Consider the following 22,973-nt stretch of genomic DNA (forward strand, 5'->3'; position numbering starts at 1 on the left):
ATATCCCAAATCCTGGCTACAGCTCAACATGGTACAGATTCTGGCCCCACTGAGTACCATTCTTTCTCTCTTCCACTTCACTCCAGCCCCACTGGGTTATTGTTTGTATCTTGAAAGTAACTATCCACTTCCACCTACGGCTGTTTGCACTTGTTCCTTCTGCTTAGAAAATTGATTTCAGAACTTCAGGGGCTGAGCTCCCTTTTACAATTCCAGTCCAGTCCAAATATCATCTCCTCTGAGAAGTCACTCTAACGTAGCCATGCCTTTCTGCCATTACAACTCTTTGCAATTATCTTGATATTTATATATTTATTTCTTGTTTGTCTTCCCCTTCTATAATGGCCCTACTCTTAGGACAGGAACCTTGTGTGTCTTGTTCTTATTTTTTCCCCAGCACCTAGAACAGAGCTTAGCACTTAACATGGACTTTGACATGTATTTATTGAATGAATGCATATATGTACATTATAATATCTTATTTGTCTTTAATTGTGTCAAACAATGGTCCTTTTATTAACAATTGTCATTTGTATTAATTATTATAATTATTTTACTTAAAACTTATTTAATAATTAGAAATAAAACAAATGATAACCCATAATGAAGAGACTCATTTACCTGACAGTTATGGAGGGTCAGAGAGGTGCCAGGCATGGGACTTCCCTGGTGGTCCTGTGGTTAAGATTCCGTGCTCCCAATGCAGGGGGCCCAGGTTTGATCCCTGGTCAGGGAACTAGATCCTGCATGCTGCAATTAAGAGCCTGCATACCACACTAAGACCCAGTGCAGCTAAATAAATATATATATATATATATATATATATATATATATATATATATATATATATATATATATATATATATATAAAGAGGTGTGCCAGTCACTGAAGATGTGAGATAAATAAGAAATCTCCACTCTTTCTTATGCTATAATTGAGAATAGAAAACTGAAAGAGCAGAAGTTGTTTTATGTCTAACAACAACAACAGCCATAGCCAGAATGATGCCTCTCTGAGGATGATTTTCAGTTTCCCCCAGCACCTTCACTTCACTATGGTCATGAGCCTCATGACAGTGCTATAGGTAGCTTCATTCTTCAGGTGAGGAGACTAAAGCTTACAGAGATGAAGAGTTTTGCCAAAGCTCATACAGCTTGCAAGAGACAACAATGGGGGCTTCCCTGGTGGCTCAGTGGTTAAGAATCCACCTGCCAATGCAGGGGACATGGGTTCGACCACTGGTCCAGGAAGGTCCTACCTACCACGGAGCAACTAAGCCCTTGTGCCACAACTACTGAATCTGCGCTCTAGAGCCCGCGAGCCATGACTACTGAGCCCGTGTGCCTAGAGCCCGTGCTCCACAACAGGAGAAGCCACAGCAATGAGAATCCCACATATCCCAACGAAGAGTAGCCCCCACTCGCCGCAACTAGAGAAAGCCCGTGTGCAACAATGAAGACCCAACGCAGCCAAAAATAAATTAGAAATAAATTTATTTAAGAATAAAAAGAGAGACAACAATGGGACTGGTACTAGATTTGGGGATTCCAGGAACCGTGCTCTTTCCACTGCCTCCCTCTGCATCTCCCACTTGTGCACAGTCTGGGCACAGAGCAGATGCCCATCGCGTGCTGGTTGACAGGTGGAAGGCTGGCTGCTTACTAACGCCTTAGGGAGCATCCTCCATTTGGGAGCCCCTTGGGTGGCTTGACCAAAAGACACTGCCAGCTGCTGCCACTCCTGATGGTCCAGAATTACGTGGTCACTGTGGGATGCAGCTGGCGTCTTGTAAAGCAAATTTACTGCTGATAATGAATATGTGATGCAGGTGCACACCTGCTAAGTAGATAAGTTATGTTTTCATATGTCGTTAGGTGAATCCATTAATGAAATACATTGGTTAAATAAATAATATGTGTAATCCACTAACGTGCATTGGTGCCTAGTGCAATAAACCAATCTTAAACTAACAACTGTTAAGAGAAAAAACCTGTTTAAGGCATAGATTTGCTCTATTTGAGGACAGGGAATGAATAGATTTCTTCTTAGTTATGAATAATAGATGGACCTTTGCTTTACAAAGTTAACTCTGTAATGTAGTATTTGTCTTTCTACCCATTGCTTAGATCAAGTCCTGCTACATGTTTGCCTGGGCTGAGAATGCAGTATATTTTTTTTAATTTAATTTAATTTATTTATTTTTGGCTGCATTGGGTCTTCATCGCTGTGCACGGGCTTTCTCTAGTTGCAGAGAGAGGGGGCCACTCCTTGTTGTCATGCGTGGGCCTCTCATTGCGGTGGCTTCCCTTGTTGCTCTAGAGCACAGGCTCAGTAGTTGTGGCTCACGGGCTTAGTTGCTCTGCGGCATGTGGGATCTTCCTGGACCAGGGCTCGAACCCGTGTCTCCTGCATTGGCCAGGCGGATTCTTAACCACTGCGCCACCAGGGAAGTCCCGAGAATGCAGTATTTTTGTGAATCAAGTTACATGCACTGCAAGGCAGGGATGAAGGGAGGACAGCATGGAGAAAGCACCAGGGAAGAAGTCAGGTGGGGTTAGGAAGGGCAGTTTGCCTGCTCATTGCTAGGTAAGAGTTGAAGGTGAGGATGGTTGAACTCTCCTTCTGAGGGGTGGGATGCTCCAGTGGAAAGTCAGTGTACCATTCAGAAAGGAACCTTAGACTGGAGGGTTACATGCCTTTCTGGTTCACTGATCACTTTGTCTACAGAGGAAGAAACTCTCACCAGCCCCCACAGGCCACCGGCTTTCTCTTTCTACTACAACAAACCTTGCCCGAAAGAAAGGTAGACTCAGGATGGATTTAGTCATCAAAGGGTGATGTCTTGCTTTCATTAAGTGTGTTACAAGATATTTATGAAGAAATACAGAATCAAAGGGCTGTTGAACTCAGAGGACTGAATCTAGTTCTATTCTCTAGAGCCCTGAGAGGTACAGGGACTTTCCCAAAGCCCCACAGAGCTAACCTTTGAACTGATGCCCTCCCATCTTCCTGTCCAGCTCCTTCTTTCACACCTTTCACCCCTTTCACCCTTTCTCTTGGTTGGCAGCCTCATCCATCCTCTACTTTCTTAATGTAGCATGCTTATTTCTGCCCCCATGTGGTTCCAGGTGAACTGGGGTAAATTCCCTCCTTGATTTTTCCGGGATCAGATCTAACTGGATGCACCAAGGCAGGGAAATAATTGCAGCCTCTCCCACAGAAAACAGCATAGAGCAGAAGAGGCATGTTACATGGCATGTTCCTGGGGCATCCATCCCAGGCATCCCTAGACTGCTAGGTGTTAAATGCTTCTTGTTTTTTTGTCCATAAGTTTTAGTTCCTCAAAGGGACTCTTGGGTCAACACTTGGGGACATAGTGAATCACTTTCACAAAAACTTAAAAATGAGAGGAACAAGAATGCTCTCTGAAAGATTAAACAGTAGAATGAGTGTGTTATGCATCGTGCGCACCATGCCTCCTCCCCCCCACCCCCGTAGGACAAAGGAGTCCACTGCCTCCCTCTCCAGCCTCATCTGCCACCCTTTCCCCCAGCACTACTCCCCACTCCAGCCTCATCAGACATCGTTCCATTCATTGTCCCTAGCTGGGACATGTTCCCCACTCTGCCTGAGACCCTTCCTCTCCTCCTTCCTCCATCCCATTCCCTTTTGACTTTCTCACCCCTTCTCTTGATTGGGTCCCATATCCCTGTGTGGTGGACACTGGGGCTCAGCCCAGACCCCCTTTTCAGGGTCAGCACACTCATCCCCATCTGCTGGAAACATCAGCAGCTCCTGGAGCTCTCACTGAGATTTGATCTGGGCCACAGGGAACTTCCTCCCCAAGGTCCTGCCCCTCCCCGTGAGGTGGCCATAGCCAATGACCAGCTGATTCGGGGACACTCAGCCCCCTTGCCTCAGTTGGGGTCCATTCTGCAAGGTCATCTCAGCACCAGAGTTCCTCATAAGACTGACTGGAGCCTTGTTTGCAGCCTCATTGCAGGCCAGCTTCTCCCAATCCTGCCTTCCTCACTTTCTCACAGGTGTATATCCTGAGAGAACCCTCAAGTCAGCTTTCTGTACACAATTGTCCATCTTAGTCTGTTTCCCAGAAATCCAAGCTAAGATAGTCGGTATCAGGAGTGGCCCTAGGAAGAAGATGATAAAATGCAATCTTGGAGATCCCTCTCACCTATCATCTGGCAATGAGAACCCCAAAACTGGTGGTAGGTGGAGTCAGGATAGCCTCTGATGTACGTAGCAGTGCAATTGTTAGGACTGGTCTAGGACATCAGTGGAAGGGGATGCACTGGCTTGTGTAATATCTTAGGCACTGGAGAGGTTTGAGGGAAATCGTATCTAAGAGGATGATGGAATTGGTGGCAGTTGCTGAATGTCATTGATTCATTGAAGAGAGATGATGACAGGCTCAGAGTAAAACTAATCATCAGTCCTAGACAAAATGTGAAAGCCAAAGCCTCCTTGGCAGCATTTAAGGAAATCCTAATCTCTGCAGTAGGGCTGGGAAGTGCGGAGAATCAGGCTCAGAACTCAATTGTAGGAGGAACAGATCTGCAGAGAGAGTTGAATCTGGCCCTAGCAAGTCTCCTATGCCAAAGTCATGGTCCTAATATAGAAGAAATGGGACCCTAAGACATGAGACCGGGATATCTGAGTAGATGCAGTTGAGAACCTTGAATTTACAGATTTTCCTGGAGCCATTTGATCCACAGAAGTGTTTTAATCCCCACTGGTGGCAGATTCTGAAGATCGTGTGGAGGGTTCCATTGAGGCAGGTGTCTTACAAGGTGATGCTGTTTCCCTCAGGATCTACCTCCGTCTCCTCTCCTGGCAATTAGACCAACCACATGGGCTAAATCCCTGCACAATGTGACTGAGGATAAGCTGGGCTTGCTAAGGAGGAGAGGGACCATCTGCTGAAGTGGCCACAGAATCTGACTAACATGTACCAGCAGGAGCTGGAAGACTACACTTAGGACTGAATCCTGAGGTGCTGGGTCAAGGGGGACAGAAGATAAAGTTGGATAAAGGAGAGTTATTTAGGAGCTCTCTGAAGGTCTATTCAATTTTGGAGCTCCCTGGAGGACCAACTGAGGCCTCAGCTGCAACTGTATTGCTGGCCAGCTTCTCTTTCTATGCTTTTCTCTCTTCCTTATAGGTCATTTGACCCTCTCTAGGTAACTCTCCAATCAGTTTTCTGGTACAACTCTCCATCCCAGAGTCTACTCCAGATTCTCTCCTGTGTGTTCCTAGTCTGTCTGTACTTCCTCTATTGTAACACTTATCACACTTGCCCACTCTTCAGCCCCAGTACTTACCATAGTGTCTTGAATGCTGGCACATAGTAGTTGCTCAGTTACTTATCATTGAATGAACGGTGAAATGAATGTGACTTAGGGAGACAGAATGGCTCTCAGGTCAGAATAAGACCTGATGGAAAGAATTACTATATCTAAAGAAAGAAGGGGCTGCTTAGCCTCAGAATAGTAACAAAAGCAAATCTTAGAACTGTGTCCATCCATGTAGCATCTGGAGAGAGGTGCCTTAGCCGTAGGATTTTGCTTATTCTGATCCCTTTAAGCAAAGCTGTGTCTAATGTGGAGATATAAGAAAGGGCTGCAGCCAATGAGTTTATTGCATATCCAGTCACATGGGTGAGACCCTGCTGTGGAGGTAGGTGCCCCAGAGGCAACCTTAACCTGCTTCCCTTGCACATTTGGTCCATCTACTACCTTCCTCTTATTCTGCTTCCAGGATCACCAAATAACTCCATCTGTGGATTGATTTCTCACATAGGCCTATTGAAAGGTCATGGGGACTCGGGTATTCAAGTTCATGGAGCAGCTATGATTCTTCATGTAAGTGAACTAACTTACATTCTGATTTTATATATCAGTCCTGTTTAATGTGAGTCTGACCCCGAGAGATGAATCTACTCTCACTGTACTGACAAGTCACGTTTCTGGCCCTGGGAGGTCCAGGGCCAGAACCTAGACTGTGGGTGAACTCACTAAAGTAATGATGCATTCCCACCCCTTCCCCATGTTGACTATGGGTATCTCATTGGCTTTTTCTAGGGAATACCCTGACTTCACCACGTGCTAAGAATCCATTATCTATTTTGGGATTTCCATGAAGAGTAGGGCAGGGACTGGGTGGTCAACTTCCTTTTTCCCTCTAACAATATTACCTGATGCTTGGGCTTATAATCATTATTTAATGAAGACTAAATGAACTGAATGTCCCTGCAGTATATGGGGTCCCTTGGAATGAGGGAATTCCTCCCTCAGGGTGACTAGTGAGGAGGTCTCTGGGGTCTGTGGACTGAAGTGGGTCCTCTGCAAGATTTCATATGGGGTCTGGGTTGCCTGTTGCTCTCAGGAATCCTGGGAAGGCCCTTTGGGCCTACAGTTGGGCTCTGAGCCTCAGTTTGAGAATTAGTGGTCAGAACTAAATTTGTTTCTTGTGGTTGGGAATAAAACCATTGTCTCCTTAAAAAAAAGTCATTTGATGGAACTGGAGGGTGTTATGCTTAGTGAAATAAGTCAGACAAAGGAAGACAAATACTGAATGTTATCACTTATGTGTGGAATCTAAAAAATAAAACAAACTAGTGAATATAACAGAAAAAACCCCACAGACTCACAGATATAGAGAACAAACTAGTGGTTACCAGTGGGGAGAGGGAAGGTGGAGGGTAAGACAGGGGTAGAAGATTAAGAGGTATAAACTACTATGTATGAAATAAATAAGCTACAAGGATATACTGTACAGCTCAGGAAATATAACCAATATTTTATAATAACTATAAATGGAGTATAATCTATAAAAATTTTGAATCACTATGCTATACACCTGAAACTAACATAATATTATAAATCAACTATACCTCAAAAAAAAATCCTTTGTATCTGTTAAATATGTAGAATTTCCCCCACTTTACCCCAGGAGAAACTGAAGGTTAATTTTACCATTACCATGATCATTATCAAAAAGTCCTTGGTAGCAACTAACTCTTTTCTAGTTCGAGTATATGGAAAATTTCACATTGCAATCTCCACTCTAGCAGAAAGACAGTACTATGTCAGACAGTGGCAGCAGACTAGATATATTGACCCAATCAATGTATAGATGTTATACTTCATGGATTTTAAGATGTACTTTTTTTTTTTGTGGTACGCGGGCCTCTCACTGTTGTGGCCTTTCCTGTTGCGGAGCACAGGCTCCGGACGTGCAGGCTCAGTGGCCATGGCTCACGGGCCTAGCTGCTCCGCGGCACGTGGGATCTTCCTGGACCGGGGCACGAACCCGTGTCCCCTGCATCGGCAGGCGGACTCTCAACCACTGCGCCACCAGGGAAGCCCAAGATGTACATTTTTTTTTTCACATTTATCATCTCTGAAATTGGGATAAGTCTTAATCATCGATCTCATGTCATAGTTTAAACTGGAAACAATTTTTCTTTCTTAGTATTACATAAAATTATGGCATCTTATAATTGATGGTATCTTAGATTAAATGAAATATGAGGGGAAAATGTTATATAGCATTCTTGGTTGAGGGGAAGCCAGGGATTGGAATGGTTTTTTCTCATTTTTGTCCTTCGTACATGAAGTATTTTGCCCCATGGGGAGGAAGTTAATTGTCTAAAAGGAAGAAGTACTGCCTAAAATAAAATTAAGAGGAAGACAAGCACTGCTCAAGGGTGAAGGATGCTGGCCTTCCTGCTGCCATGGCACTGGCCACGGAATGCCAATACTGTGATTACCTGGGTCTCCCTCTCTGAGTATCCCCTGGGACATTTCCCTCCACTTCTCTCACTCATAAAACCCTACCTCTCCCATCTCCTAGCCCCAGAGATTTAGCCAATCTGAACAATAATTTCTTGAGACTCCTCCAGAGCAGTGAATGCTAATGACTCCATGCTTTATCGTTTTCCCTTCTTTCTCCTGTATCATGTGCATTTTAACAGTGGCTCACTGGAGTGATACTGCCCCAGTCCAAGGGAGCCCCTCTCATGGTGGAAGTTACAGGTATCAGTGACAAGCTGGTAGAAGTCATATTTTAAGTTCATAGCTTCCCTCCAATCACACCATTTATTTGGAGAGCTCAATTTTTATACTACTTTGCTGTTTACAAAACATACATTGACACATATTTTCTTATTAGAGGCTCACAAAACCCTGAGAAGTAGACAGGGTAGACTTTATCACCATTTTTCAGATAAGGAAGCAGAAGTCCAGAGAGATGAAGCAGTTTGGTCAATGACACTCAGTTTGCTAATGAAGGAAATAAGACCAGAACACAGGTACTCTGATTCTGGGGCCATTGTTCCTCCTCCTAGGAAAGAGACCACTTCATAACAGCTGCTTCCCTTGCCTAGGACTAGATGGGCTTCCAAAAAGGCCAGATTATACAGAGCCTGGTAGGTTATGTCAGAGGTTTTGGCCTTTATCGTAAGAGCCCTGGGAAGTCATTGAAAGACTTAAAGTAGGCAAATTAAGATGAACAGATTTTTGTTTATTTGTTAAAGAGTTAATGAGGTGTTGTGGGGAGAATGGATTGTATGAAGGCAGGAGTGGAAACATTTAGGAGGCAGTAGATCAGGCAAGAGATGATGGCACCTGGTCTAGGTGCATGACAATGGATGGGAGAGAGGAAGAGGGAATTCTGGGAAGATGGTGGCTAGAGCTAGTGTCCTATTGCCTTTCTGCCCTAGTTCCAATCCAACTACCAGCTGGAGGTGTAGTGTTCTGGGAGTAGTGTTCAGCCTTCTGGGCAAGAGAGGAGCTTGGAGATAGATAGGGGAAAAGCCATGAGGCCAAAAGTAGAGCTATTACAGGGAGCTTGAGCCATGGAGATCTACTGCCCATAGAAGGTCAGTGACAGCCCCATGTGGTCCTAGGAGCACCTGCTGGTCTACCTGCTCTCAAGGAGCTGAGGTAGAACTGCAGCATGGACTGGGTTCCTCCATCTCGGAGAGCTGTGGTCTTTGTTGCCTAGGAGATGGATTGCAGAGATATTTATCCAGAGGCTTCATCAGGGGAGAGACAACCCGGCAACTGGGTCAGAGGCTGCTGTGCTTCCCAGTGCTTCTGAGTTCATTGCCATTCTTGATAGCTTGTTCAAGACAGAACAAGCCAAGGGCTCACAAAGGAAAAGGCAAGGAACCCAGGGGCTTCTCAACAGCCACAGAGAGCAATAATAAGCAAAATGCTCAGAGAGGTAACTCCTTTGGAATAAAAGTACTAGAGGAGATATTTGATCTTACTCAAAAAATAATACAAGTACTTAAGGGAAGTCATACAACCTTAAAAAAAAGATCTCCTGGAACCAGGAAAAAAAAGAACAAAACCAAACAATAGCTCTGATTTTTAAATTTAAAAGTTAAGGAGGGGATGATCACTGTTGTAAACAATATATTTAAAAAAAAATTTTTTTTTCAGCTGCTTTGGTCTTCATTGCTGCACGCGGGCTTTCTCTAGTTGTGGTGAATGGGGGCTACTCTTTGTTGCAGTGCGCGGGCTTTTTATTGCGGTGGCTTCTCTTGTCACAGAGCACAGGCTCTAGGCACGTGGCTCAGTAGTTGCAGCATGCAGGCTCAGTAGTTGTGGCTCGCAGGCTCTATCTAGAGCACAGGCTCAGTAGTTGTGGCACACGGGCTTAGTTGCTCCGCGGCATGTGGGATCTTCCCGGACCAGGGACTGAACATGTGTCCTCTGCATTGGCAGGCAGATTCTTAAGCACTGTGCCACCAGGGAAGTCCCTGCAAACAATATTAATGCCTAGACGTGCAAGTGAAAGAAATATCCTAAGGCACAGATCAAAAATACAAAGAGACAGAAATCATGAGGGAAAAATGATATTTGGAGAGCAGACACAGGAGGCTAAACATGTGAATAATAGGGGTTCAGATGAGGTGAACTTAGGCAAGTCTGATGACTGATGCAGGCAGTAATTGATGGAGAAGACATTTCAAGGACGCTTCCTTGGCTTCTGCTTTGGACAGTTGAGAGGACAGCAGTGCTACTACCTAAACGTGATTGTCCTGGAGGATAAGTGGGTTGTGGGGCAAACCAGGCAGGTGGGGGAATGGTGAGTTAAGCTTAAAAGTATTGATCTTGAAGAGCATATGGACACAGAAGTGGAGGCACTGAATTGCTATTGGATATACAGTTCTAGAGAAGAGATATCTGGGATGGAGATGGAGAATTAGAAACCATCAACCTAGAATGAAAATTGAAATGGAAGGCATAGATGAGAGAGCCTAAGGTAAGCGGGGGAAATAAAACCTGTTGGGACAAAGGCGATGGTGTGATCATTCTCTTCTCTCCCTTCCCTTTTTACTCCCCACTCTTGACTCTACACTGTGCCTGCCTTCCATGTCCTTTCTTATTACATGACATGAGACTTAGTGGGGAAGGGGAGGGAAAGGGGAAAAGAAGGAAGGAGAAAACAGGGAGAAAATCATGAGGAAGAGGAGTGGGAGGGGTGCCTTAAAATGGAGAAGCAGTATCAAATCTACCTAAAGGGTTACCAGTTCCCATCACCTGAGCAGAGGGGTGATCCACGAGCAGGTCAACTATCAAGGGATAGCTTCACAGGGAGGCTCCATGGCTCTCTTTCCTGAGGTATAAAGGGAAAAGTAGAACTAGCATTTCTTGTGCAACTGCTATGTACTGGCCCCTGGATATGCTCTTTAACATTCACATTCTCATTTAATTTTCTCCAATAATCTTATAAATAAGGATGGTGAAGCTCAGAGAGGCCGAGAAATTCCCCCAAATCCCAGGTTGGAAAGTAAAAGAGTCAGATGAATCTGTGTGACTCCAAAGCCCTTGCTTTTTCCACTCTGCCATGGAACATTGGTACCAGAGAGACCCTGCCAGAAGATTCAGATTTGGACCCACATGACTTTATTTGTATTTCCACAGGGCTTTTAGTGTCTCAGGACATTCAAAGATTTACCTTCTCTATTCTCCCGGAGTTAAGTACACACTGCCAGGCTGACCTTTCAATCTGGGCTGCTCTCTGGTCCTCCCAGGTTACTGACCAGCTAAGACAAAGGGAGAAAAATGAGCTCTCATTCTTTCTGGAAGTTGAATGGCTGCTTCCTTGTAAATACCTAGAAAATCAGTCCTCTGTGAATTAAACTCTTTCATCAACTATCAGGCAGATTCTAAATCATTGATTAAAGGGAAAACCTCCTAATTCATTGATCAAAATCCCAAGGCTTTACCAACTCAAAATAAAAGCAGCAACATCTGGGGCAATACTCAGCAGTTATTCACTCTGAGAGAAGAAGTGGTTCTTGCTTTCAACTTGGAAAATGCCTGATATTCTCAGGATTGAGATAGGTGACATTTCTTTTAACTTCACTTATCATCAAGAAAAAAAAGCAACACTAACAGGGCTTCTTGTAAGTAGGACACACGGTATTAAATGCTGGAGATTCAACAGAGTAGTAGGTTAACCCTGAGTCCCAGATTTCTGAGGGATCATCCAGATTTAAAATATTCACCTACGTGGTCCTCATCAAGGCCCTGGAATTTGTGAGAAATTTTATCCTGACTTTAGTTTGGAGACAGGTTATTTTAGACATATCTTTATAGGTTTTCTTAAGGACTTGGGAATTATCTTAGGGTGACTGAACATGCATAATATGCACTAGGCAATTCTATTCAATTCAACACACATTTAAGGGACGAGGGTTAGCTATGTTTGTATTAGTCACTAAAATTAGAGGTGAAAAATTATATGGTGGCTCTTTGTTTACTGCCTTATAGTAGTAGACAGGTAAGGAAATAGAAGCTGAGCTTCCAAGTAAAGATAGGAGACTGAGTACCTAGATTTATCTTCTCTCCCCCAACACCCCTTAAAGTATTAGTAAAATCTCAAAAAAATTGTAATCTCTATACAGTGAAGAGAATGAATGATTTCAAAACTTGTAGGAAGGTAGAAAATAGGTGAAAGAGTGGTACCTGGTGAAGTAGAGGAAAGGAGGGACTACAATGAAGAAGAAAACTTAGATACCAACAGGCACTGGAACAAAGACATCATATATAACTGGGGGCAGGGCGGTGGTATGTGGGGCTACAGAGAGGAAGTAATTGAAACTATGTATGGAACAGACGACCTCTCCCTCACTCCCCACACTGAACGCCTAGCATCAAGGCATGTACGTATTCCCTCAACTCAGGCAAACGAACGAAGAAACAAAAACAAAAAATGGGAATTATCTTTAAAGAACTTAAATGATCTACATGGCAGATCCATACAGGAAGTTCAACGTCTGACTAATAATGAGTCCTACAAAAGGAAAGCAGATAAAATTGGGGTGAGAAAATTGACAAAGAAATAATAGAAGCAGATTTCTAGAGTCAAAGAGCAAAGTCTCCACATTGAAATAGTCCATCATATTTCCAACACAATCAATGCAAAATGACCCAAATATTGATATATCATTGTGAAACTCAAAACTCAAGGATGCTCCTAAAAGCTTCTGAAGAGAAAACAAACAAACGAAAACAGAATGCACACAAGGTAATAAGAAGCAGCCTGGCATTAACATTCTCATCAGCAACATTGGATGTTGGTAGTTCATCGAGAAATGTCTTCAGGAAATGTTCTGAGAGGAAAACATTTTAACCTGAAGTCCTATACCCAGAGAAGTTAATAGTCAAATATGAGGGTAGAATTACTTTTACACTTGTAAGAACTGGGGAATATTATCTCCCATGCATGTTTCCTCAGAAAATTGTTTGAGAATGCACTACATCTAAATGAAGGCCTAAGCTAAGAAAGAAAAAGAAGTGGGATTCAGGAAATGGTGGATCCAGCCCTGGAGAGAGGTTAACCCATTCAGCGGGCCTAGGGTCTGGCTCAGGGGATTAGACAGTGGGAGGCCTTTTGAGGGGAAAAATTGCAATTGTATAACATGATTGAGAATTCATTGATTTTCAGCTTCTTTTCTAATACATCAGTAATTTAGTTGAATCCATTTTTCAATATGTAATGTTTTTACTGTTATTTAAACTGTACTCTAATTTTCATTGTGATTTCCTCATTAGTTATTTAGATGGTGTAGTTCTTAATTTCTGAACATACAGACACTTCTAGTAATCTTTTTGTTATTGATACCTGGCTTAATTGCATTGTGGTTAAAGATGCTCAGCTTGATTTCTATCCTTTGAAATATGTTGAGATTTGCTTTCTGGCTCAGCATATGGCTAATTTTTTTAAGTGTTCTGAGTGTGTTTGAAAAGAATGTGTAATTTGCAGTTGCTGGGTGTAGTGTTCTAAATATGTTAATTAGGTTTGGTTTGTTAACACATATTGTTCAAATTTTCTGTATCCTTACTGATTTTTATCTGCTTGTTCTCTCAATTTCTGAGAGGTATATTTAAATCTCCCCCCGTTTTTATAGATTTGTTTATTCCCTTAGTAGTTCAGTCAGGTTTTGCTTCATTTATTTTGAGACTAAGTTATTAAGTACATAAAATTTTTATAGTGTTATGCCTTTCTGGTGAATTGAGCTTTTTATCATAATGAAGTATCCTCAATCTCTAGTAATGCTTTTTGCCTTAAACTCTGTGATAGAGCTCACCAGCTTTCTTTGAGTCAGCATTTGTATGGCATATCTTTCTCTTTCATTTTACTGTCAACCTCTCTGTTTCCTTCTCTTTTACACGTGTCTCATGTAAAGAGTACGTGGCTGTGTTTTGTTTTTATATCCAGGTTGATAATCATGCCTTTTAATCAGAGCATTGAATCTACTTATGTTTAATGTAATCACTGATGTATTTGTGTTTCTTCATCTCCTCTGCTTCAAGTTCCTTTTTTTCCTTTTCTCTTCTTTTAGATTCAGTTTTAAAATTCATTTCCCTCTTTTGTTAGCTTCAAAGTTATACACTCTTATTGTCCCTTTATTGGTTACCTTAGAGACTATAATGTGCATCCTTGACTCATCATAGCCCACGATTACTTGGTATTTTTGGCCTTTTCTCAGAAAATCCAAAGATCTCAGGCACTTAAACTCCATGTATCCTCTAATGACATATGCCATTGTTGTTGCTTTTTTTTTTTTTTTTTTTTGCAGTACACGGGCCTCTCACTGTTGTGGCCTCTCCCGTTGTGGAGCACAGGCTCCGGACGCGCAGGCTCAGCGGCCATGGCTCACGGGCCCAGCCACTCCACGGCATGTGGGATCTTCCCGGACTGGGGCATGAACCCGTGTCCCCTGCATCGGCAGGCGGACTCTCAACCACTGCGCCACCAGGGAAGCCCTGTTGTTGCATGTTTTAACATATATATTTTAAGCTCCATAAGATGCATTTTGTATTGGTTTATATAGCCAACATCACACACATATTTTCCCTTTTCTGTTCTCTTCATTTCTTCCTACATCTGTGTCGTTCCAGGGATAATTTTTCTTCTACTTAAAACACTCACGTTAAGGTTTCCTTTAATGCAGGTCTGCTTGTGACAAACTCTCAGTTTTGTTTGTCTGAAAATGCCTTTATCTGACTTCATTTTTGTTCTCTGCCTCCAGTGAGGATGTTCATTTGTTTCTCTGAAGCACCAGGGGGCCTGAGCAACCAGGGAGCATCTTCATCCAGTTTCAGGGGTTGAGATGATTGGAAGCTGAGCCATAGTTACTATGAGGGCTGGTCCACCTGTGTTTCATCCTCACAGCTCTTCAAAGTTCCAAACAAAAGTAGGAGGGGTTTAGGAGGCCCTCTCTATCAAATTTTGTCTCATTACTGCCTGGAGACTTTAAACTCCTCTGAAGTTATCAAATATCCCCAAGGGAAAGGTGGTGGTCTCACTTCTTCATATTTCTATCTTTTTCTGAATCTTGGCTTGGTAAGATCCTGTTTGTTCTACAGTACTTTCAGATGACTTCTTCTCTTTCTTCCCTTCCTTCTTCTTTCCTTCCTTTCTTCCATCCTCTCTGCCTTTATATACTTTGTGTCAGGCCCCATGAAAAGGAAGCAGACGCAGGACACAGGGGGCTCACAGTTGACTGGGAGAGACATTAATACAGAAGAGTCATAGCTGTCAGACTATAAATTTAATCTGTGTATGAGGTGTCTCCGGTGTAAACCAATCATTGTGATACAGCGTGATAATAAGGGTAAAAATATAATGAGTAGAAGCAGAGAGGAAAGGATGGTAATCCCACCTGAGGACATTAAGGAAAGTTTTGAGTGGCAAGTTTTGGTGCATAAAGAAAAACTTCCCAGTTACTGGGAAAACTCTTTTCCATGTAGAAAACTTAATTTCTTAACACTATTCTATAATTGAAGCACACCTAAAACACACAGATGTCTCTGTAGAGATGATTTAAGTTTAATGAATATTAATTGAGCTACAAATTATCAGGCACTAGGCTAGGCACAATTGCTGCCCTGATGAACTTATGGTCTAGTAAGCAAGACAAACCCATAGGAAATAATTCCATATATATAACAGAATGACTGGTGACAAGACATAGTTTTTATTGTATTGAATTATTCTTTATAAAGAAATATTGGTCCCTGGACCAGAACATTCCAGACACTAAAAAGCATTTACAAGGGAAGGCAGATAACTTTGTTACACAGGACACTGCAAAGTCCTGATACTCACACGATGGGACTTTTTCATTTTCTTTCAGAACCTTCTCATCTGTCTTTCTAGGCTTCTCATCCTTCTTATGAGCAAAAGAAGAAAGAATAAATCTCCTATGTTATGAGCAAAAAAAGAAAGAATAAATCTCTTATTTTAAAACTGATTTCACTTAAATGGTTTAAGATGGATCTTTTCAAAATAGAGGATCTGAGTTACAGGATGACAAATGTGTACCTAGCTGGGGGACAAACACCCTACATGTTTCCCCTAGTCAGAGGGGCTGATTCTGTTGGCCCAGCTTTAAGGTCACAGTCAGACCCAGATCATGAGGTGGAAGAACAAGGCTGAAAGTCCCAGCCCTGCCACTTAATGGATCTATGACCACGGGCAACTCATCTGTGTGACTGATTGCGTCCCCACACCTGACACATTGTCTAGTAGGGAGTAGTTGCTCAGCAAATGTTGAATCAAGCATCTCCAAGTTTGTTCTCTACGCCTGGAAAATGGGCATAAATGCTGTTGTGAGGATAAATTAAAGAAGACAGTGCAGGTGACCAAGCTTTGTAAATGGTAAAGGACAATATAATAGATCTGAAAGTGACTTGAATCCATATCTGGTCATGTCAACTTTGAGTTGGTTTCCTCATCTCTAAATTGGGTATGAGATTTCTGGTTTAAAGTGAGGCTGCTTGTTGTTGTTTGTTTTTTGGTTTGTTTTTATTAACTTTGTTGAGGTTCCTGGTATTTTTTGATGGGGGAATACTGAAGGAAATAGCATACACTTTAGAGCCAAATGAAATGAATGGAAAACAAATGATCTCCACTGGCAATCTTAGTGAGGACTAATGAAAAACAAGGGTCATCTTTGATCCAATGATTATATTTTTTCCCTGGGCCTAACTGATGCATTATTGAATGTTCTGGAGCCCTCCTCACCTATTTAACTATTAAGACCCTTTACTTATGGGCTTCAAGATGTAATTATGGTCTCCTCCCACTAATGAAATGAGAGGTTTTAACTAAGTTAGGCCATCAGCAGCCCCTGATGAAGCCTGACAGATCTCTTTTTGGATTACATACTCTTGATAACGTTAATGTCCTTTCTCCATGCTCACTTTCCTGTGCTGGGTGAGTGATAAGAAAGCATTTATGACATCCTCAGAGTCAGAATGGAATTAGTACCACTTATGGGTCTGCCTCCTAGAGACCCATACTGGATCTAAAATCTTGGAAAATTCTTTGAATGGCCTGAGCTGCAGGAATCAGTCTTCTGGCTAGGTGGATGTAGGTGGTCTGATCTGGAGACAGGCAACAGGGAAGCGGCTGAGCAGTTCCTTCTTGGAGTTCCCCTGAGAGATGTATGTAGGTGGCTGCCACACTACAGTTGGTGAAGTTGAAAGTCCCTTTTATGAATGGAAAGTCCTGAAGTGACCACCAATCAGAAGTCAGATTCCTAACAGAGCTGGTAAAGCAGATAGTTCCCAACCTTGGGCCAGGAATGAGTGGCACTTAAATGCACTGGTGGATTCTGGGGGTGAGCATGGCAAAAGTGAGGGCTGGAGCTGGAGAGCTCCAGTGGAGAGGTGCTGCCAAGGCAAATATTAAGCAACTGGGGGGCGGTGAGAGGCATTGCTGAGTCTACCATCTGGTCTCCTCCTTCCAAAATTCACTCCCCTTCCACAGATGCCAGTGCTTTTCAAGGGTTCACAGAAACAGAAGGAACCCACATTCCAACTCTCAATGAGAGTAATGAAGTGTCCTTCGTCTCTGTTGAATCAATATAGTCATTCTTCTTTTTTTTAATTTTTATTTTATATTGGAGCATAGTTGATGAACAATGTTGTGTTCGGTTCAGGTGTACAGCAAAGTGATTCAGTTATACGTCTACGTGTATCTATTCTTATTCAAATTCTTTTCCCATTTAGGTTATTATAGAATATTGGGCAGAGTTCCCTGTGTTATGCAGTAGGTCCTTGTTGGTTATCTATTTTAAATATAGCAGTGTGTACACGTCAATCCCAAATTCCCAATCTATCCCTCCCCCCAACCCTTCCCCCCAGTTACCAGTAACCATGAGTTTGTTCTCTAAGTCTGTGAGTCTGTTTCTGTTTTGTAAATAAGTTCATTTGTATCTTTTTTTAAAAAAGATTCCGCATATATGCAATATCATATGATATCTGTCTTTATCTGCGTGACTGACTTCATTTAGTATGATTATCTCCAGGTCCATTCATGTTGCTACAAACGACATTATTTCATTCTTTTTTTTCTTTTGGCTTCACCACATGGCTTACAGGATCTTAGTTCCCCGACCAGGGATGGAACCCGTGCCCCCTGCAGTGGAAGTACAGAGTCCTAACCACTGGACCTCCAGGGAATTCCCCTTATTTCATTCTTTATAATGGCTGAGTGATATTCCATTGTATATATGTTATTGAGCATATTCTATCTTCCAGAGATTCTGCTAAGGGCTTGATATGCATTACTGTGTTTTATAATTATTGTAATCATTTTGTGTCAGTTACTATCTACAGATAAGGAAACTGAGGCTCAGAATGGTTAAATAACTTGCCCATGTCACTCAGCTCATTTCCACTTGACACAAGGGAAAAGGCCCCTTATTCATTTATTCATTCCACAAATTCTGCTTGAGATACTATGTGCAAGATAGGAATGACTAAGAGCTCATCACCTGGTTTCTTTCAAACTTAGCTTCATTTCTTTCTAATTTGTTCAGCTAGCCTAAGAGCTCCTAGACAGATAGTTATTAACATTATTTTGATAAGCCTCCAGGGAAGGAAGTTTCTTATGTTTTCTTGGAAACTTGAGTTCCTTAGAACTCCCAAGGATTTCTTAAGGCTAACCTAAGACCCTCTTGCTACAATTGAAGCCAATTCCTCAATGAGATGGGTAACAGCCAGAGGGAAGTCTTTGAGAACAACCTGTCCTAGAAAGAAGGTAGATATAGTGAGATGGGGCCACAGGGTAAAAGAATATTAATGCTAACTGAGACCTCAGAGGCTAAAGACTAACTCTCCCACTTTACAGGAGAGACAATGAGCCTAGGGAGAATGAGAAATTTCTCCAAATTACTGAGCTATTCAGTAGCAGAGCTAGAACCAGAGTCTGGGGCTGCTTAGTTTCAAGGACATAAGAACATGGTGACAGAAATAGCTGAAGCTTTGAAGGCAGGCAGGTCATGATTCAAAGCCTGGTTCTAGATTTCCTAGTTGTGGGACTGAGCAGGCTTTGCAATCTTGTATACTTGGTGCCTTGGGTTTTTTTTTTTTTTTTTGGCCATACCACACGGCTTGTGGGATCTTAGATCCCCAACCAGGGATGGAACCTGTGCCCCCTGCAATGGAAACATGGAGTCCTAAGCACTGGCTCACCAGAGAATTCCTGGTACCATGGTTTTCTTCATCTATAAAATAAGCTGATATCTACCTCATTGGGATGTTGTGAGGATTAAATGAGATCATGTATATGAGTCCCATTATGAGACATAATGGGAGTTTAGTTGATAGTAATTCTTTCCCTATCCTGGGACCAGTCTTTTAATCAACTGTATTAGCTAATATAACAAATCACACAAAAACTCAGTGGCTTGAAACAACGATAATCATCTATTATCTCTTCCAGTTACTTTTGGTTCGGAATTTGGGAATAGCTTTGTTGGGTGGTTCTGGCTTCATGGCCTTTTATAAGATTCTAGTCAGATGTCAGCTGAGGCTGCATCATCTGAAGGCTTGACCGAAGCTGGAACATTCAACTTCAAGTTGTCTTACTTACATGGCTGGCAAGTCGGTGCTGACTGGATGTTGGCAGGGGGTCTGAATTCCAGACCACATGGGCCTCTCCACAAGCCTGCTTGAGTGTCTTCACAACGTGGTGTCTGAGTGAGCAATCCAAGAGACCAAAGTGGAATCTGCGATGTCATTTATTATAGATAAAGAAGACTAGAGCCTTGAAAATCATACACTTCTGCTGTATTCTACTGGGCACACAAGGCCAGCCCTGAATCATGGGGCCAGACACAGAAGGGCCAAACACCAGGTGAGGATTACTGGGGGCTGGCTGACACACTGTGTCAGGATGAAGTTCTATTTCTGTGTCCACAGTTGTGCCAAGGTGTCTTGTCCCCTCTCAACTTCCCCTGTGTTGAGTGTTGAGTTGGCCTGTTTCAATAGTTTCTCCTGGTTCCTCAGAGCAGGCAGGGGCTGTGCCCCTCTTCGTGTCTTCTGGGGTTCTGAGAATGCTGTTTATAATTAGCCAAGCAATAATCCCCACCGCTGAGCTAACTCCAAGGCTCATCTGCTTGCTTCTCTGGAGGTTTTTAAATAGAGAGGGATGTGCTAATGACACAGTACATTATCTGTCTTTTACCGTTTGGCAGGCAGTGTGGAAACGTGACTTTTTTAAGGAGGAGTTAATCAGTATTAAAGCAGCTCCTGTGGCATTGTCATGAAGCAGGCGCCAAAAGGCTGCCTGGGGAAGGCTGAGGTTCCAAAGTGCCCTGGGCCTGACAACGTGCCCTTTGAGTGGCTATTGGATATGACCGGGGGCAGAGATGGATGAGGCTTCTGAGAGACATTGCTGGAGGTCCCAGGGCCCTGACCCAACTGGGTTCATGACTATTGTCATCTTCCCACTCCCTCTGCATTTTGAAGGCATTGAGTCTGCTCCCAAACTCAGCATGATTCTCAGAGAGGAAGCCTGTGAAGTGTAATTGTTGCCTATGTGCTGATAACTCTCCATCTATATGTTTACCCTACCTACTCCCAAACCTATTTCCTGAGTTCCAGCCTACCCATCACTCATTTCCATTTGGATGTCCCACAAGCACGTTGAGAACTGAACTCAACTTTCTTCCCACACGAATCCTTCTATGTTTTCCACCTCCATAAATGGCACCACCATTCTCCCTGTTGCCCAAGCCAGATACCTGAATGATAGGGCATAAGGATTAAGAGGGAAAGGTAGGAGGATGGGAGCTTGAGTGCCGAGCCTGAATCTCAGCTCTGCCATTTACAAAATGGGTTGTCTTTGACAACTTGCTCCATTTGATGTCTCAGTTTCTTCTTTAGAAATGGAGATCATGATAGAAACAATCCAAGGGGGTTGTTAGGAGAATTAAATAAGGGACTTCATGCCTGTCCTATAGCAAGAGCTCAATAAATGCTCTAAGAATCATTAGGCTCTTTGGCATTTATCTCCTAAATATTTCCTGAATTCATCTACTTCTTTACATTTGCCACCGCCCAGCCTGGGTCACTGTCATTACTCAGCTGCACAAGTGCTTCCTGATGGAATCTCTGCAGCCAGGGAGATATTTTAAAAGTACAAATATGAGTGATGTCACATCCCTGCTTAAGTCCAGCCCCTTTGTTCTTAGAATTTGGGACAAATCCGTTGCATGGATCAAAGGCCTGTGCAGGCTTTCCCCTGCCTGCTTCTCCAGCCTCATCCCCAGCCTTCCCTTACTGAGCTTCTTTCAGTTCCTCTAATGGACCAGTTATCTCTTATCTTCAGGCCTCACCCTTTTCAAAGAAAAACTCCCCCTGTCAAGTCCATTCTCAGCATTCACCGTGGATCGTATTGTTGAGAAAGAAAGGGAGAGGAAGGTAGAGGTGAAATCAGATCAGGGCGTTTTATCTCTTCCTTTCAAACTACTCCTAGGCCTTCAATAGACCCAAGGGTGGAGGTGATATTTGACTCCCAGGTGTCTTCATTGTCTGAAGAGCTGAGGGTGGAGGATTTTTCAGGCCAGAACTAGAGTTTTCCCAGGTGTGTCCAGTTCTGCCCCTTTGCCTGGCCCTCAGTCCCTTTCGTTTTTAAATCTCAGTTACATGTCATGCCTTTGAGAAACTGTTTCCAGGACTTGGCCAGGCTCCCCTTACCTCCTCCCTCAGTCATGGCTGTTAATCTCCCCTTATCTTCTCCCACAATCAATTCAGACTTGTTGAAATTATGCGTCATCTGGCAGAAATCAGGCTCACCTCTGTATCCTTGATGTTTTCATAGTGATGGGTGCTTAATGAATATGTGTTGAAGTAACAAATGAATGGGTTGCTACAATTTTTCAAGTCTCTATGCTATGAGTAGCCAAAGGCCCACCAAGGCTTCCTCTTTGTTAATGTTTTACTCTTATTTCAGAAGGGGGTACATAAATCAGATTCTTAGCTTGAATGTGTTTGGCACTTCTTGAAAAAAAAAAGACATCTAGAATTCCTATGTTCACCCAATGAATACTTATTGAGCATTTCATATTACCAGAAGATATTAGAGATGCAAAATTGAATATGACATAGCTCTAGGGAATTCTCTGGCGGTCCCGTGGTTAGGACGCGGCACTCTCACTGCCGGGGCCCCAAGTTCGATCCCTGGTTGGGGAACTAAGATCCCATAAGCTGCACGGCATGGCCAAAAAAAAAGGACTCTCACTGACTGACATAGTTCTAGGCTTCCTGTTGTCATGGTGTTTTCAGTCAGGTTAAATGAGGTATTGAACTAATATTTGTGGAATGAATGAATAAATGATGAATATGAGTAATCTAAAAAAAAGCAAAACTTTTAAACATTATAATTGGAGACATTTGAATGTGTGTTGTTACAGTGCAGTAGGAAATCTATCTTCAAATTCATTCGTTCAGTCAAATTAGTTACCAAACATCTATTATATTTTGAGTATATGAACTGGCTTCTGGATGGGAGCCATAAACTCCACCAAAAATGTGGAAAAATACCATGGGCTTTTGAAGACCAAATGAAATGTCCACACAAAAGAGCTATTTGCAATTTAAATGTGAAGCCACCAGCCTTGTAATAAACTGGCCAAGAAACAAACCCTGGGAACTTCTCATGAGAAGATTAGGTTTAGCAGTTTCGATAAATTATACAGGCAGTAAAAATCTGGGGAACTCCTAATTTGTTTATCCTCCATATTTAAGGTCACAGCATCAATCCATACTTGGGAAAGGCTGCCAGACCCTTGGGCCTGTTTGTAAACCAACCAGTTTCCACCTACAGATCAGTAGTTTTTAACTTTTACAGACACATTCCCATGGAAAATCTGCTGAAAGCAATGAACTCTCTCCCCAAGAAAATGTAGGCCCAGTGTGCTTTGCATTCAAGTCTAGGGATAGTGCCCTGGGAGCCCAGAGTCGGGGATGAGGACCCTGGAGTGGAGCCATGGGTGTGATCCCATGTGATCCCACAAAGTTTGCTTTCATTATTTTGGAGATGGAACTTTTGGGCATAGGAGCGATGTTGTAATGAGATTGAGTACCCAGGGTGCATTTCAACAACGGTCTGATTTAGTTCCTGGAGCATCTGAGGG

This window comes from Mesoplodon bidens, assembly GCF_964165515.1.
Source record: "Mesoplodon bidens genome assembly, chromosome: 2".
Lineage (NCBI taxonomy): Eukaryota > Metazoa > Chordata > Mammalia > Artiodactyla > Ziphiidae > Mesoplodon > Mesoplodon bidens.